Source organism: Canis lupus, chromosome 13 (assembly GCF_003254725.2).
Source record: "Canis lupus dingo isolate Sandy chromosome 13, ASM325472v2, whole genome shotgun sequence".
In the NCBI taxonomy this organism is placed as follows: Eukaryota; Metazoa; Chordata; class Mammalia; order Carnivora; family Canidae; genus Canis; species Canis lupus.
In genome coordinates, this window is record NC_064255.1 from 59,412,856 (window position 1) to 59,428,949 (window position 16,094).

Consider the following 16,094-nt stretch of genomic DNA (forward strand, 5'->3'; position numbering starts at 1 on the left):
TGGGATCAAGTCCCACATCTGGTTCCCTTCATGGAGCCTGTTTCTCCCTCTGCCTGTGTCTCTGCCTCTCTCTGTCCCCTCTCTGTGTCTCTCATGAATAAATAAAATCTTAAAAAAAAAAACAAAAGTCCTCAACAAAATGCAAGGAAGCCAAATACAGGAATATGCAAAAGAAATCATACACCACGGAAATCTGGGATTTATCCCAGGAATGCAAAAGGTGCTTTAACAGTTCAAAACCAATTATTACTACACCCTATACCAAGAGATTGAAAAACAAAGACCGCATGATTATCTCAATAAACGCAGAAAATCATTACAAAGTCCAATACCCTTGTGATAAAAATACTCAGTAAACTACTAATAGAAATGAACCTCCTCAAATGGATAAAAGGCATCTGCAAAAACCCCACTGCTGACAGCATACTTTATGGTTAAGACTAAATGCTTTCTTTGTAAGACAACAAAGGAGAATAGGACATCGATTAGGACATGCACCCTCAACGCGTCTCTTCAGCAGTTGTACTGAAGGTTCAAACCAAATGACTAGCCAAGAAAATAAGATAAAGAAATCCACGTTGGAAAGGAAGACATCGCACTATTTTAATGGAGAGGTGACAGGATCCTATGTAGAGAAAAACCCTGGGAATTCACTAGAAAATATACAATACACAAGTGCAATAAACAATCCAGAATGAAATTAAGAAAACAATCCCCACTATAGCACCATCAAAAGAACAAAATGCCTCATCAATTTCACAAGGAAAGGGTAAAGTCTGTACTAGGGAAACTACAAAACATTGCAGGAAGATACTTTAAAATTTCTAAAAGGAAGACACCTCATATTCATGGATTTAAACAACATTGTTGTAATAGTAATTCTCCACAAATTGATACACAGTCCAACACCATCTCCTTCGCTATCACAATCCCAGCGGACCCTTTTACAATGGATTGACAAGCCAGTCTCAAATTTATGTAGATATTTCAAGGGACCTAAAAGTAGTCCAACAACCTTTATATAACTTTGAATAAAAATGGAGGAATTAAAAAAAAAAAATGGAGGAATTACACTGATTGATTTTAAAAATAACTACACTGCACCGGGTGTTGTCTGTAAGTGATGAGTCACTATGTCCTACACGTGAAACTAATATTACACTGTATGTTGACTAACTGGAATTTAAATAAAAAGTCGGAAGAGGAAAACTAATGATAAATTACAGTAACACAGGCACAGAGATAAGCATATGGAGCCACAGAATAGATTTCAGAACCCAGGAATATTCTCACACACTGATGGCTGATTCACTTTTTTTAAATTTTTTATTTATTTATGATAGTCACAGAGAGAGAGAGAGAGAGAGAGAGGCAGAGACACAGGCAGAGGGAGAAGCAGGCTCCATGCACCGGGAGCCCGATGTGGGATTCGACCCCGGGTCTCCAGGATCGCGCCCTGGGCCAAAGGCAGGCGCCAAACCACTGTGCCACCCAGGGATCCCTGATTCATTTTTGACAAGGAAATGAACACTCTTTTTAATCTCTCAAGCCATATGCAAAAACTACTCAAAATGGACCAAACATCTAAATGAAGAAGGAAGGCACAAGTAATGACAACAGGGAACAGCAATTTGAAAAGAAGCAAAACGTCTGTGAAACGGGTTTCAGTTTTGCTGCTGCTCCAGCTGAGCTGTTCCTTCAGCTCCGGGAGTCGTCCCGGAAAGGTGCTGCTGTGGCCACGGAATACAGCCACGGGATCAGTATAAAGGCCTTCCTGGATGAACTTGTCCAGAGGGGTCGTGAAGTGACTGTGCTGACATCTTCAGCTTCCATTCTTCTTGGTCCCGACAAACAACCTGCTAGTAAGTTGGAGACATACCCTACATCTTTGGCGACAAAGGATACTGAGGTTACTATGACGCAACTGGCCAATAGATGGACACGTGATCTCCCCAAACATACATTTTGGCCCCCTTTTGCACTAATGCCAGAAACCCTTTGGAAATGTGCTGGTTGTCTTGATAAACTGTACAGATGCGTCTTTAAACGAGAACCTCATGACAAAACGACAAGGATCAGAGTTCAAGGTCATTCCTGCCGACGCTGTCGGACCCTGCGTGAGCTGTGGCTGAGCTCCTGAGAATACCTCTAGTGTACAGGCTCCGGTTCTCTGCAGGCTACGCGTTTGAGAAACACCGTGGAGGACTTCCTCTCCCTCCCTCCTAGTAGCTCTTATTCGGTCAGAATTAACTGATCAAATGACATTCATGGAGAGAGTGAAAATACGTGCTCTACGTGCTTTATTTTGACTTTTGTTTCCAAACATTTAATGAGAGGAGTTGGGATCAACCTAAGACAGTGAAGTCTTAGGGAAGTCATGGTTTTTATTCTTTTTCTATTTAAATATTTTACTTATTTATTTGAGAGAGAGAGAGAGAGAGAGAGAGAGCCCAAGCATGGGGAGCAGCAGGCCAAGGGAGAGGGAGAAGCAGGCTCCCTGCTGAGCAAGGAGCCCGATGCTGGACTCAATCCCAGGAGCCTGGGATTATGACCTGAGCCAAAGGCAGACGCTTAACCCATTGAGCCACCCAGGCTCTCCTCAGTCATGTCTTTAATTGGTAGCATGAAATCTTAATTCTCCTAGTGCCTAGGAAGGTGACTTTGTACAACCTCAACGGAAATTGTCTTTTATAAGTCAAATGATGGAATGAAAATATGAAGTGATCTCTCAAGCTCACAAATACTATGGAATGCTTAAATTATAAGGTCAGGTAGAATCCTGTGGTCCGTCGCTAATACAGAACGCTCCCAAGAAGTATAACCTACAAACAGAAGCACTGAGGAGTCTTTGAGCAATCGCACATGCATTCTTGTTTCTTTGTGTGTGACAGGCTGCTCTGTAAGGAGGAGTTTTAGGTCCACAGCAATATTAAGTAGAGCTTCACCTTATATGCCCTGGCGCCTCACGTGCATTGCCTCCTGTATTATCCGCATCCCGCAGCAGAGGAATACAGAGTGTGTTACAACTGAGGAAACCGTATCGACAGATCATTATGCTCCAAAGTCCATAGTTCATGTGAAGGTTCATTCTTGGGGTTGTACATTTGATGAGTCTGGAAATAGTTGTAATATTATGTATCCACCACTCTATTTTACAGAGTAGTTTCAGTGCCCTAAACATTCTCTGTGCCCTTCCTAGTCATTCTACATATAAATTCTATTATCCTTTTTCCATCTTCAATAGAAAGCATTAGGGATTTCATGAACTACCGTTATCAAAGAAGACCTGTAGACTTAGGATGTACATATTTCTAGCACAACTGTCTATGGAGCATTGAAGGAAATTGTGTCCTCCTTGTTTTAGTTTCACTTAAAAATTAAACTGAGTTGCCAAATTATCTGAAGGACTCCTCCACAATTGAAAGTCTGGACTCCCACACTCAGGAGCCTATAAGTTGAAGTTTCTAATGACTACATACATATTCCTTAAGTAAGTACTTAAATTTTGTTCAAGTATGGACACACATGTTATTAGTCTATATTTTTTTCCAAAATTATGGCTTTCCATTAAAGAAAAAAAATGAGCTAAGATTAAGGGTGAACATGCCTATTTCCAGACATTATGATAATTTCCAGCCACCTTTTTAAAAAAGATTTTATTTATTTATTCATGAGAGACACAGAAAGAGAGGCAGGGACCTAGTCCGAGGGAGAAGCAGGCTCCTCGAGTTCCCAGCTGCTTTGATAAATATTTTTATTTAATGCACAAATATTATTAAGCTCTTAACATGAACCAAATAGAGTAATGGCCATACCCTCAAAACCTCACAATATACTTGGAAAATCTAGAATCAAATAGCTTGCTAAATTATAGACAGTAGACTAGAGTACTCGAGGGAAAAGTGTTTCCATGAGTGTGGGTAGGGCTCATTGATTGAGGAGTTGAAATCAGTTTTTACATTTGCATTTGTTACTTTAACAGCTTCACGGAATACATAAATGCATGTTAAATATTTTAGTGGCTTAGGTTTAATGAGTCTGTTGCACTTTTTCTTTGTGTATATGTTTATAAACAATATACATATTTACATATTTTTATTTTCAAACCACAGACACTTTTAAACACTTTTGGCTAAGTCATTTCAAGCTCCTTTCAGAAAATTACCTGGTATATTCACATACAATATTCCTGTTTCCTCTACCTTTTGCTTGCTCTTTTTCCCGTCAGGAAGACCCACTACAATATCGGAGATAATGAGGAAAGCTGATACATACTGGGATTTGGAATTTCCTCGCCCACTCCTCCACATTTGTCGGAGGCCTCCACTGCAAACCTCCCAAACCCCTGCTGACGGTAACCTGTATCTGTTTGTTTTGCTTTGTTTACTTTTTACTTTGCATTGTCAGTAGAAATGATTCTGTACCCTTTATTCAGAATGTCTGATTACAGTGAGAAAGATATGGGAAGCTGGGTAAAATGACCTGATGATTAGAAATGTAAATATTTCAATATCATTACAATAATGTGAATTTCATTATTATTGCAAAATAACATTATACCTGGAGACCTTGGGAATAGGGTTCGGTTAAGTTAAGGCCTTCATTATCCTACACACAAGAAAGTATCAATCATTCATTCAGAGAATATTCTTAAAGTGACTAGCATAGTTCAGACGTAAGTGCTGCATATTCAGAGAACAGCGTAGACACAAATTTCCACCCATATGCACCTGACATTCTACTTGGAAAGAATTTAAGCATGTGATTAAAACTATGTGAGAAGTGTTATAATAAGGAGAAACCACAATACTGAAGAACACCTAGCAGGGATCATAGAAAGTACCTCATACCATTGCTACCTGAGATCTGAAGGATGTGCAGTTGTAAGAGGAAGAGATGGGGAGAGAGGAAGACTACAAAAAATAAATCAGGTAGAGTAATAATGACATTTGCTGAGAAGTCTGAGTTCTGTCTGGTAGAAAGAGGCTGAATAAAGAGGCAGATGATGCTAGAGAAGTATGTGAGAGGCAAAGAATTACGAGGATTTTGAAGTATCTACTAAGGGCATTAGGGAGCTAAGGAAAAGGAGAAAAGGGGTGTGAAAAGGGAAAGATACGATCAGATTTGCTTTTTCAAAAGGCTCTCAAGACGCGATCACTGGATTGGACAGCAGAGGGGCAAGAGTGAAAAAGAACCAGTTAGGAGGTCGTTGCAAGAGTTCAGGTAACATGACAGAAGAACAGGACATTAAAGATATGACTATGCCTACTCTTTATAAGATAGCCTCATATTTCTATCCAATGAGATAACTACTTAACATTTACAAAATTTTTGGAATTTCTCTGGCGCATATTGATACAGAAGGAATATTAAGTGCCGTCATGATTTTGTTACTATTATGTTATTAATAACCCAAACTGTCAGACTAATTTGATATGATTCCTCATTAAATAAGAACTGGTTTCCAGGGCTCCCTGGGTGGCGCAGCGGTTTAGCGCCTGCCTTTGGCCCAGGGCCCGATCCTGGAGACCCGGGATCGAATCCCACGTCGGGCTCCCGGTGCATGGAGCCGGCTTCTCCCTCTGCCTGTGTGTGTGTATCTCTCTCTCTCTCTGTGACTATCATAAATAAATAAAAATTAAAAAAAAAAAAAAGAACTGGTTTCCAAAAGATAAAGATGGCATTTTCTAGCATAGCCATAGAGAATAGATATTCTGTGCAGTACTTAAGAGTAAATGTGTAGTTTGGCAACCAGATGAGGGCATTGAAATGCTCAGAGTATTCGGTAAGAGTTAAGGCTCTTAACCAGTATTCTAGCTTACAGGGAAGACCATTCCCCAATAATATTGCGTGTACCCTAAGAAAATTGGCAGCCAAACCCAAAATTACTTGGCTTCTTTACAGCCTTTAAATAATTCCTCATCTGTGATCCCAGACTTTGACATTTAGAGCATAAAATGGATTAGCTTTTATTGGAGTAAGTCCGTATACCATATACCAAACCTGTGTGAAATTTCAGTAAAGATCCCATAGGGAACACCGTTCTAGATATCATAGCTTCCTGTCAGTCAGCATGATCAAAGAGAAAATGGGCATTGCGTGTATAATAAGGATTATACATTCTGCACACTTGTTACATTTCTACACTTCTCTCTGAAAACTCCCTAGAGACTAAAATTACAAAGTGATGCTGTTAGTACATAGAATGATATTCCTTATGAGAGAAAGAGTCTATATGTTTTAAACTGATGGCATATCTTTAAGATACTAATAGACAATAAGCATCCTTTACTCAACTCTTAATTGACCTATTAAGAGATCCTTTTTGTCTACCATTTGATTGGCAACAACATAAAACTGAAATCTTGTTCAAGGGTTAATGCAATTTCTCTTGATTACAAATTATTTAGGCCACCTGTGGAAACTTTCACAAGGGTAAAGGCCGAGGTAAGATTAGGGAAAGTGCTATGCAATCTATACCTATTCTTGAGAGATGTCCCCTTCACACTAAGATAAGGTGACAACATCAGTAGGAGTGGAAAAGAGGAAGAAGAAGAGGACAAGGAGAAGGATGAATAGATGTATAATCATAAAGATTAGTACCAATAGCTGCTGTTATTAAGTTGCAAAATAAGATCTGATTCCAAGTCAATGATTGTGAAGCCTGTCTAATATTCTTTAATATATAAAATAAATTCTTCTTCCAAACGACTTGCTTTCCATTAATTATTAGGATCCCAGGATATTTCCATACTCTCCATTTAAGAAATAAGACATTTGGAAAATTCCTATAAGAATCTTTAAATGTGCTTATGCACTTTGGGGTGCCTGGGTGGCTCAGTCAGTTAAGCAACCACCTCTTGATTGTGGCTCAGTCTGTGATCTCAGCATCATGAGGTGCTGAGTGTGGAACCTGCTTAGGATTCTCTCTCTCCCTCTCCCTCACCACCTCCCACCACTCATGTGCATGCTTGCTCTCTCTCTCTCTCTCAAAAAAAAAAAGTCTATACATTTTGACTTCATAATATGCACATATAAAACTATACAGAGAAAAATAATCAAAATGTGCAAAAATGTATATATTTTTCACCCCAAGGATAAACGTGGATGGAGACTAGGGAGTGAATCTTACTTCCTTTTTTATTCTCTTTCAAGCTTTTCCAAATGTTCTTTCAATAAACCCATGTTATTTATTTTTAGAAGAATGTTATAGAATGAGAACGACTAGTCTAAGTCAGTGATGAACCGAAGGAAAGATTATAGGGAGCTATAGAGAAGCATCTTCTACAGCATGGTTGAAGAAGGCTATCAGCAGGGAGCTAATGAGACAAAACATTGAACATAGGTAACTATCAATGTTGCTACAGGTTACTGACTCCCAGAGATCACGAGGATGCCAAATGTTAGTCATAGGAGAGTAGAGTGACCATATGTGAAACTAATATCATTAGGGTGGAATTATACTTTTTAAAAAGATTGTATGTATGTACGTATGTATGTATGTATGTATGTTTGTATTTAAGCAGGGGGTGGGCAGAGACAGAGGGAGAGAGAGAATCCCAAGCAGACTTCCTGCTGAGGGCAGGATCCTATGGGGGGGGGGTGACCTCACGACACTGAGATCATGACCTGTGCTGAAATCAGGACTGGAACACTTAAATGACTGAACCACCCAGGCACCCCTGGGTAGAATTCTACCTTTGAAGAAGTCTCTGGACACCATATAGTCTACAAGGTCAACGTTTGAAACTTTTTTTTATTCTATTTTTTTAAAAAAAGCTTTTAGAGAAGCTATACAACAATGAGAAAGAATGAGAAAGCATACTCTTTGTATTGGAAGGATTAATCATTATTTTCCAGAGAGAAAATAAGAAATAATGAATTTAAAACAGAGAGACCAAAAGGAAACAAAACGAAACCAAAAAGGTAAGTGTAGTATTGACAAGATATCCAGGAAATTTTGGCTCCTTTCCATTTGTTTCTCTTCTTTCTTTATTTCTTCTTTCCTTTTTTTTTTTTTTTTTTTTTTTTTTTTTGGTAGGAGAGTGCATTGAGCAATGAGGAATTATTCTAGCATACAAAGTAGTAAATATTCTTAAATTGGCAAGGATCCGGGACTACAAGCCAGAATAATTACAAAACAATTCCAGTAGAACACGGCTTTACCAAGAGCTTTATATAGTCTGAATTGAGCTACTCAGGAGGGTGACCACATCTCTGCTAAGCCCTGCTGTACCTCTGCCACTGTGGTGCAAGTGCTACCCTGGGCACTCACTGTGGGGATGACCAGGGCCCCTCCCCTCACTGCCACTAATGCATAGCACATTCTAATGAGACACTAATTACACAAAATGATTTCAGGGCAAGAGATGTCATACTTAAGGAAGACAAAAATATGGTCATTGAAGTAAGTTACTATATATCTCTGAAGTGTCAATAGGAATCACAGGACTACTTTATGCAAATTCCAAAAAGAGAACCCAATTCGTGAATGACAGCACGTCTTAGCCTCTAATCCTTAAAGAGCGTTTTGAGAGGAGAGCTTGGGAAATGCTGGCAAAGTTTAAGGTTAGGTATAGATGATGAAGCTAAGAGAAAAAGGATATAACGTCATCTCAATCACAATATGATTTTTTTTAGTGCTCACAGTCAAAGAAATAAAATACCAATGACTAAAGAAAAGCAACTTTTCAGAAAACCTGCCTAGACTAAACACAAGTAGTTTAATAGGACTATAATAATAAAGAAGTAAAGGTGAGTTCATATCCTGCTGTGTGGCCTCCTTTCAGGAATCTATGTTAGTCATGATAACATTATAAAGAATCCAGGTATAATCCAACACATCTAAGAGCATTTCCTCCTTGACACTGCATACTGGCTCTCCTTTGTTTCTTGCTTGTACATACAAACACACACATCCACATAGAAACGCACACTCATTTGTACAAATATACTGATAAAGGAAATCAATCTCATATCAATTGTATACTCCAAAGGAAAGAGGGATTAGATCTATTATAAATAACACTGATGAAAAGGGGATGGAGGCTCCTGAAAAGGTATTAATAGAATTACCATTTGGTCCAGCAATAAGACTTATGGGTCCATATCAAAAAAGAATTGAAATTAGGACACCCATCTTCCTGACATCGCTATTCACAAGAGCCACAAGGTAGAAACAACCCAAGTGTCCGTTGATGAAGAGATCAGTCGATGAAATGCCGTATATGCACACAATGGAATAATACTCAGAAGAAAATTTTAACATGTGCCATCATGAATGAACCTTAGGACTTTTTTTATGATTTATTAAAAATTTATTTCATGTAATAAATTATATAATTCACTTTTATTTTTAAACAGTCTACACCAAAATATATTTTTTTGAAACATCTTTTTCTTTTGGTAAAACGTACAGGGTAGCAGGCTGACATGAGCTTCAATTCTAGTAGGTAAAGTCCCCTCACAATTGTTACGGTGAAATGGGGCCATTTACAAAAAGACAAATACTGTATGACACCAGTTCTAGAGGAATCTAGACTGGTCAGATTCATAAAAATAGAAAGGAGAATGATGGTTGCCAGGGAATGGTGAAGGGAGATATGGGGCATTATGCTATAATAGGTTTAAAGTTCCAGTTTTGCCAGAAGAGAAAGTTCTACAAAGTGAACATAGTTAACACTACTGATCTATATACTTAAGAATGCTTAAAATGGTAAATTTTATGTTATACCTATTTTACCACAATAAAAAAATCCATTACTTTAATAACTCCTGCTAATACATGATTCAGTTGTTCGTAGCAATCTTTTCAAGAGTAGTTTCCACGCTGTTATTCTTTTATGATGGAGCAAATCTTTCCCCACAGGAAATGGAAGAATTTGCCAGAGTTCTGGAGAAAATGGGATTGTGGTGTTTACTCTGGGGTCAGTGGTCAGTAACATGACAGAAGAAAGGGTCAATGTGATTGCATCAGCCCTGCCCGGAGTCCACAAAAGGTTACATAAAGTACCTTATAGTGGACAACCACGGTAAAGGTTCCGGGGCGCCTGGGTAGCTCAGTGGTTGGGCGTCTGCCTTTGGCTCAGGGCCTGACCCAGGGTCTGGGGATCGAGTCCCGCATCACGCTCTCTGTGAGGAGCCCGCTTCTCCCTCTGTCTGTGTCTCTCATGAATAAATAAATAAATTTTTTTTTAAAAAAAAACCTCTGTAAAGGTTCTGATCATTCAAATTCCATGCATGAAAATGAAAGGTAAACTATTATGATAGCTCCAATTTATCTCAGGTATCAGTTTAAAAACCAAAATAGATAAAGCAGGTGCTAAAGTGGGTGATTTGATTGACAATAATTTTGGCATTAATATTGTAATCAAAAGAAATAGTGTCTAAGAGGTACAGTGTGAATTTTGGTATTATAATAGTATCAATGGCAAGTACAGAAATCATGAAATTTTGTTCTGTCATTCGTCCATTTTCTGAGGATTTCTGAGGGCTCTGTATACACCACCCATGTTCTCAGAAGGAAGGTAATTTTAATAGTAGTGTTAAGCAGGAAATCATAAAATCTGAAAGGCATCGGTCATGCAGTTTGGGCTTCCCAAGTAATCCAGGTCTCTCTTACTTCCCCTAAATTTTGGAATAGGCCTATTCAGTGTGTTTTTCAGGGTGCTGTTCAGAGAAAGGATGGCCATGGCTCACCAAACTATGTCTAGGTATGCATCCAGCCAGGATGATTTAGAAAAAAGAGAAAAAACGGCCTTAGGTACTGGGCCCTGCTAAGGCCTGAAGAGGTGGGGGGGAGCCCTTAGAGAGACCCTGTGCTTTAATCCATCAGGAGGACTCTGCTTCTAGGTCCCATATTCTTTCAGTTCCTGCCTATCTTGGAAGCTCTTTATCTCTCCTTCTATTCTGAATGAGAGCCTTGCTGGATACAGTATTCTTGGCTGCATCTCATTTAGGACCCTGAATATATCCTGCCAGCCCTTTCTGGCCTGCCAGGTCTCTGTGGAGAGGTCTGCTGTTAACCTAATATTTCTCCCCATAAAAGTTGTCTCTACCTGCTTTAAGGATCTTCTCTTTTTCTTTGGAATTTGCAAGCTTTACTATTAAATGTCGAGGTGTTGAGCGGTTTTTATTGATTTTAGGGGGGGATCTCTCTATTTCCTGGATCTGAATGCCTGTTTCCCTTCCCAGATTAGGAAAGTTTTCAGCTATGATTTGTTCAAATACATATTCTGGCCCTCTGGCCCTTTCGGTGCCCTCGGGAACCCCAATTAAACGTAGATTTTTCTTTCTGAGGCTGTCATTTATTTCCCTTAACCTATCCTCATGATCTTTTAATTGTTTGTCTCTTTTTTCCTCAGTTTCCCTCCTTGCCATCAACTTGTCTTCTATGTCACTCACTCGTTCTTCTACCTCTTAACCCTCATTGTTAGGACCTCTAGTTGGGATGGCATCTCATTTAATTGATTTTTAATTTCTGCCTGATTAGATCTAAATCCTGCAGTCATGAAGTCTCTTGAAGGACTCTGCTTCTAGGGACGCCCCGGTGGCTCAGTGGTTGAGCTTCTGCCTTGGCTCAGGGCATGATCCCGGGGTCCTGGGATAGAGTCCCATTCAGGCTCCCCACAAGGAGTCTGCTTCTCCCTCTACCTGTGTCTCTGCCCCTCTCTGTGTGTCTCTCATGAATAAACAAATAAAATCTTGTTTAAAAAAAGGAATCTGCTTCTAGTCCATAAGAATATTATCTTCCCCAGATTGAAGAAGAGCATATAAAAAGGAATCAACCAGAAGCAAGCCTAGCATGGGAAAGTTTCAGATGCCTCTTCCCTATAAGATAAAATTATAAGTTGTGTCTAATATATAGAGAATACACATGGAGTTTCTGGTTTTTGTGAACTAATTTTTAGTTTTCTTACTGGGATAGTTTTCTCCTTATCACCCTAATTTGCTGAGAACCTGTAGTTACTTTAATATGTTAACCACTTATAAATTAGAATCCAGCTGATGAGGATTGCTGAGAATTCCAAAATCTATACCTAATTTATGGCACTGTACTTGGAAAGCACTTGGCTATAGGAAAACACATTAATCAATGCTGTCAAAACACTGTAACATATCCTTGAAACATTAGGAGTCAGTTAAAGAAAAGCATCCATTTCAACAGCTAGACGGCTATTTATAAAGTGACAAAATGCTCTTCATTTCTACATTTAAAGAATCTTCAAATCCAGCCATTTTGGTGACACTGGATCCATTTTCAAAATTACTGCTTGAAATTTTTCTTGGAAGTGGTCACTAATAATTAGTTATCTAAAAGAAGCTAAGCATACTTATAAAGCAGAAATGTATTAGTAATAAATTGTTAAATATCAGTTTTCATTCTAACAAATAACCGTGCTGATTTGGTAAATCAAAAGATGTAAAACTCTAATAAAATAATTTGTGGACCAAGTAGATATAAATAAGCTACTTCCCCCATCATTCAAAAAAGAATTAAATAGGAGAGAACTAGTATAATAGTTAAATGACACATCATTAGTAGTTTGCTACCTTTTCTGACTAGAATTATAAGGACTAAAATGTTTTATATTCTTTAAGTCGTCATTGATAGTCTCATTTGCCTAACCCTTGAGTATGAAACATTATGATTGCATTTATACTTGATTGAATATAAAAATAAGTACATGTAGTATGCCTCTTCCTATTACATGAGTATTTCATTGGTTTTCCTTATATAACATCTCTTGTCCTCGTTTCCTTATCTGTCATATGTCAGGCCTTTTTACTAGATGTCTCTCCATCTATTTAGATTCTAACATGCTATCACTTCAAAGTTTGACTCATGAAATAAGGTATTTTCTTTACCTTATAGGTTCTATGGTGATTTGATGGTAAGAAACCAGATACCTTAGGGCCAAATACTTGACTGTGCAAGTGAATCCCGCTGAATGACCTTCTTGGTAAGACTCTGGAAGAAAAATGCTGAAATAAGTAACAACCAACCAGACAATGATAGTTCCCCAGGAAAGAAAGACACTGAACATTTCCTTTCTCATCAAAAGCTTCAAAAATTAAAAAAAAAAAAAAATTTAACAGCCTTATATATATTTCCCAGTCCTTGGGAGAAAGGATAAGATATAACAGTGGTATTTTATATAATTGTTAGCATTTTATTATACACAGTCACATTCCTGTGTAAAGAAGGAAGCTTCCTCTTACAGAGCATTTTCCAACACCTTTCTGGGTGGTGTCTCTGTCTCCTAATTCTCTGCTTATACCAACTCTTTTCCCCACTGTGGGGGTGTGTCAGGGGCCACTGAAAATTAGCATCTCCTTTTTTATTACCAGTGACTCTTTTCTATAGGAAAAAAAAAAAAAAACCCAGTCTTCCATAAAGTGATAACATATTTCATGATAAAGGACAGCCTTTCCTTCCTCTGATTCCTATGCCACTACCATCATACTTCCTGCTGCCTTGACACAGTACTGGTCAGATTCAGCGGCTTCACTACTTAATTAAGAGAATATATTCCAACATGCCTCCAGATTAATACACACTCTTAAATATTTTTCAAGTCACAAGAAATGCACCGGTCTTCTCTGGAGCCTTCACTTACCTTTCCAGCCGAGTTAGTACCTCTTCTTTTAAAGAATGTCTGAAAGACATTCTAAGGCAGTTTGAAGTGTATACAAATCTGTTGTATAAATACACTGCCTCTTTCAAAGCCTTAGATTGTCCTACTCTGGTTGTATTTCTAAGACTTATAATCAACAATTTGCTGAAATTCACCCAATCCTAGGTCATCCAAAAACCAAAGCCTTTATAACTCATGGTGGAACCAACAGCATCCATGAGGCATCTGCCCCGGGATGCCCATGGTGGGCAGCCTTTGTTTGCTGATTCAACCTGATAACATAGTTCACAGGGGGGTTAAGGGAGCAGCTGTCAGACTGGACTTCAACACAATGTCTAGTGCAGAATTGCCCAATGCATTCAGGATGGTCATTAGTGACCTTTCCTGAGTATTGTAATTTTTTTCAATAGATAGAATTTATAGATAGGTTCTTCTGTCAATAGTGACTAGGAGTTTCATCCCATTCTTAAGGGGCTAATTTTGAAATTAGTAAAGTGAAATAACTGATCTTAAATCTACTTTTCTTTTCTTTTTTTTTTTTTACTTTTATTTTCAACCATTTATTTCAAAGCTGTACTTTAACCTCATTGGTTTAATAGGCAACTACTCCCAAAGCGTAAAATAGTACAAGTAATTGTAAAAACGACACTTCTTTAAAAATATGATAGAACCCACAGAAAGTGAGAATGATGAATTGGAAGAAATACCATAGATTATATCAATTCAGAATCTAGAATTTCTGAAATTATAAAACTTTTTTACTGGAGGCGGGGCCAGAAGGCAGAAGAGTAGGGTCTGCGGGTCACCTGTCCCCACCAAATTACCTACATAACTTCAAATCATCATGAAAACTTACGAATTTGCCTGAGATTTAAAGAGAGAACAGCTGGAATGCTACAGTGAGAAGTTTGCGCTCTGATCAAGGTAGGAAGACGAAAAAAAGAAAAGAAAAGAAAGAAAGAAAGAAAGAAAGAAAGAAAGAAAGAAAGAAAGAAAGAAAGAAAGAAAAAAGCATCCAAGGGGAGGGGCCCCGCGAGGAGCCGGGCTGAGGCCGGGGGAGTGTCCCCAGGACAGGAGAGCCCCGTCCCGGAGGAGCAGGAGCTGCACCGACCTTCCCGGGGGGAAAGGGGCTGCAGGGAGTTGGAGCAGGACCCGGGAGGGCGGGGATGCCCTCGGGCTCCCGGACACTAACAGACACCTGCGCCCCGGGGAGAGCCCCACACCCCGCGGCCGAGCTCCCTAAGGGCTGCAGCGCGCACGGCGGGGCCAGAGCAGCTCGGAGGGGCTCGGGGGCGGGAGCGCGATGCCAGCGGCGCAGGCCGGGATCCCAGAGGCCGGGGGCACAGCCCAGGATCCAGTGCTCGCCCGGGACAGGCGGAGGCCAGAAGGCCCGAGGACAGCAAGGAGCTCCTGCCCGGGCAGCCCGGGCTGTGCAGGGCAGCGCCCCCTGCCCCGGAGCATCCAGGCCCCTGCAGACTGGGAGCTGCGGTAGTTACTGCGGGAGCTGACTCCAGGGCTGGAGAGCTGGCCGCTGACACCGCTGTTGTTCCTCCTGGGGCCTCACAGGATAAACAACCCCCCACTGAGCCTCACAAGATAAACAGAATAAACAGCTCTCTCACAGGAATTATTTGTTCTGGTGCATTAAAACTCATTCAATGGTGGATAAATTCGATAATTTTATTTGATTCAATTAACATGCCTCCTATCACTAGCGAGGCTTGAGAACAAATACAAGAAGTAAGATATCAAGGACGAAATATCCAGTTTAATATTAACCTACACAACAGGCCACAGAGTTAGAAATATCCAAAGTTTTCAATAACTTTATGTCATGGACTCCAGTTAGTTTACATATATATTAATCGGATGTCTTATCTGTTAAATCACACACTCAAGGGAGTAAAATCCATTCAACATAAAGAGTTTATGAGCAAAATCTGTCACATTCATTATAATCATGGCATTAGTTCCCTCAAATTATCTGGGCCAGGATCAGAAATAGAATCAAATTTACATCCAAGATTTAATCATTTTATACAAAAATAATGTTAATACACATCGTTGCGATTTCTTTAGAACTCTGAGTAAAAATAGGAAGAAACAAAGTACAGAAAGTTGTGAAAAGTTATTTCCTTAATGTGAGATAAGATTAATATACCATGCCAGATATTGCAAGAGCATGAGAGAAAAAAAAAAATATATATATATATATATAAAACTTTAAGAAAAGGCACATGGGTGACTCAGTGTCTGCCTTTGGCTCAGGTCGTGATCCCGGGATCCTGGGATCGAGTCTCGCATCAGGCTCCCTGCAGAAGTTCTGCTTCTCTGTCTGTGTCTCTCATGAATAAATAAATTCTTTAAAAAAAAAAAAACACTTGAGAAATGGTGAATTATTTGTAAATCTTGGTCTTGTTCAGTCAATTAATACAATAACACCTGAAAAAAAGATCA

General features: G+C 39.2%; 1 pseudogene; it reads left to right on the forward strand.

Moving 5' to 3' along the window:
- Positions 1–1,428: 1,428 nt before the first annotated feature.
- LOC112652159 (UDP-glucuronosyltransferase 2B31-like) lies at positions 1,429–14,025 on the forward strand (annotated as a pseudogene).
- The last annotated feature ends 2,069 nt before the right edge of the window (positions 14,026–16,094 follow it).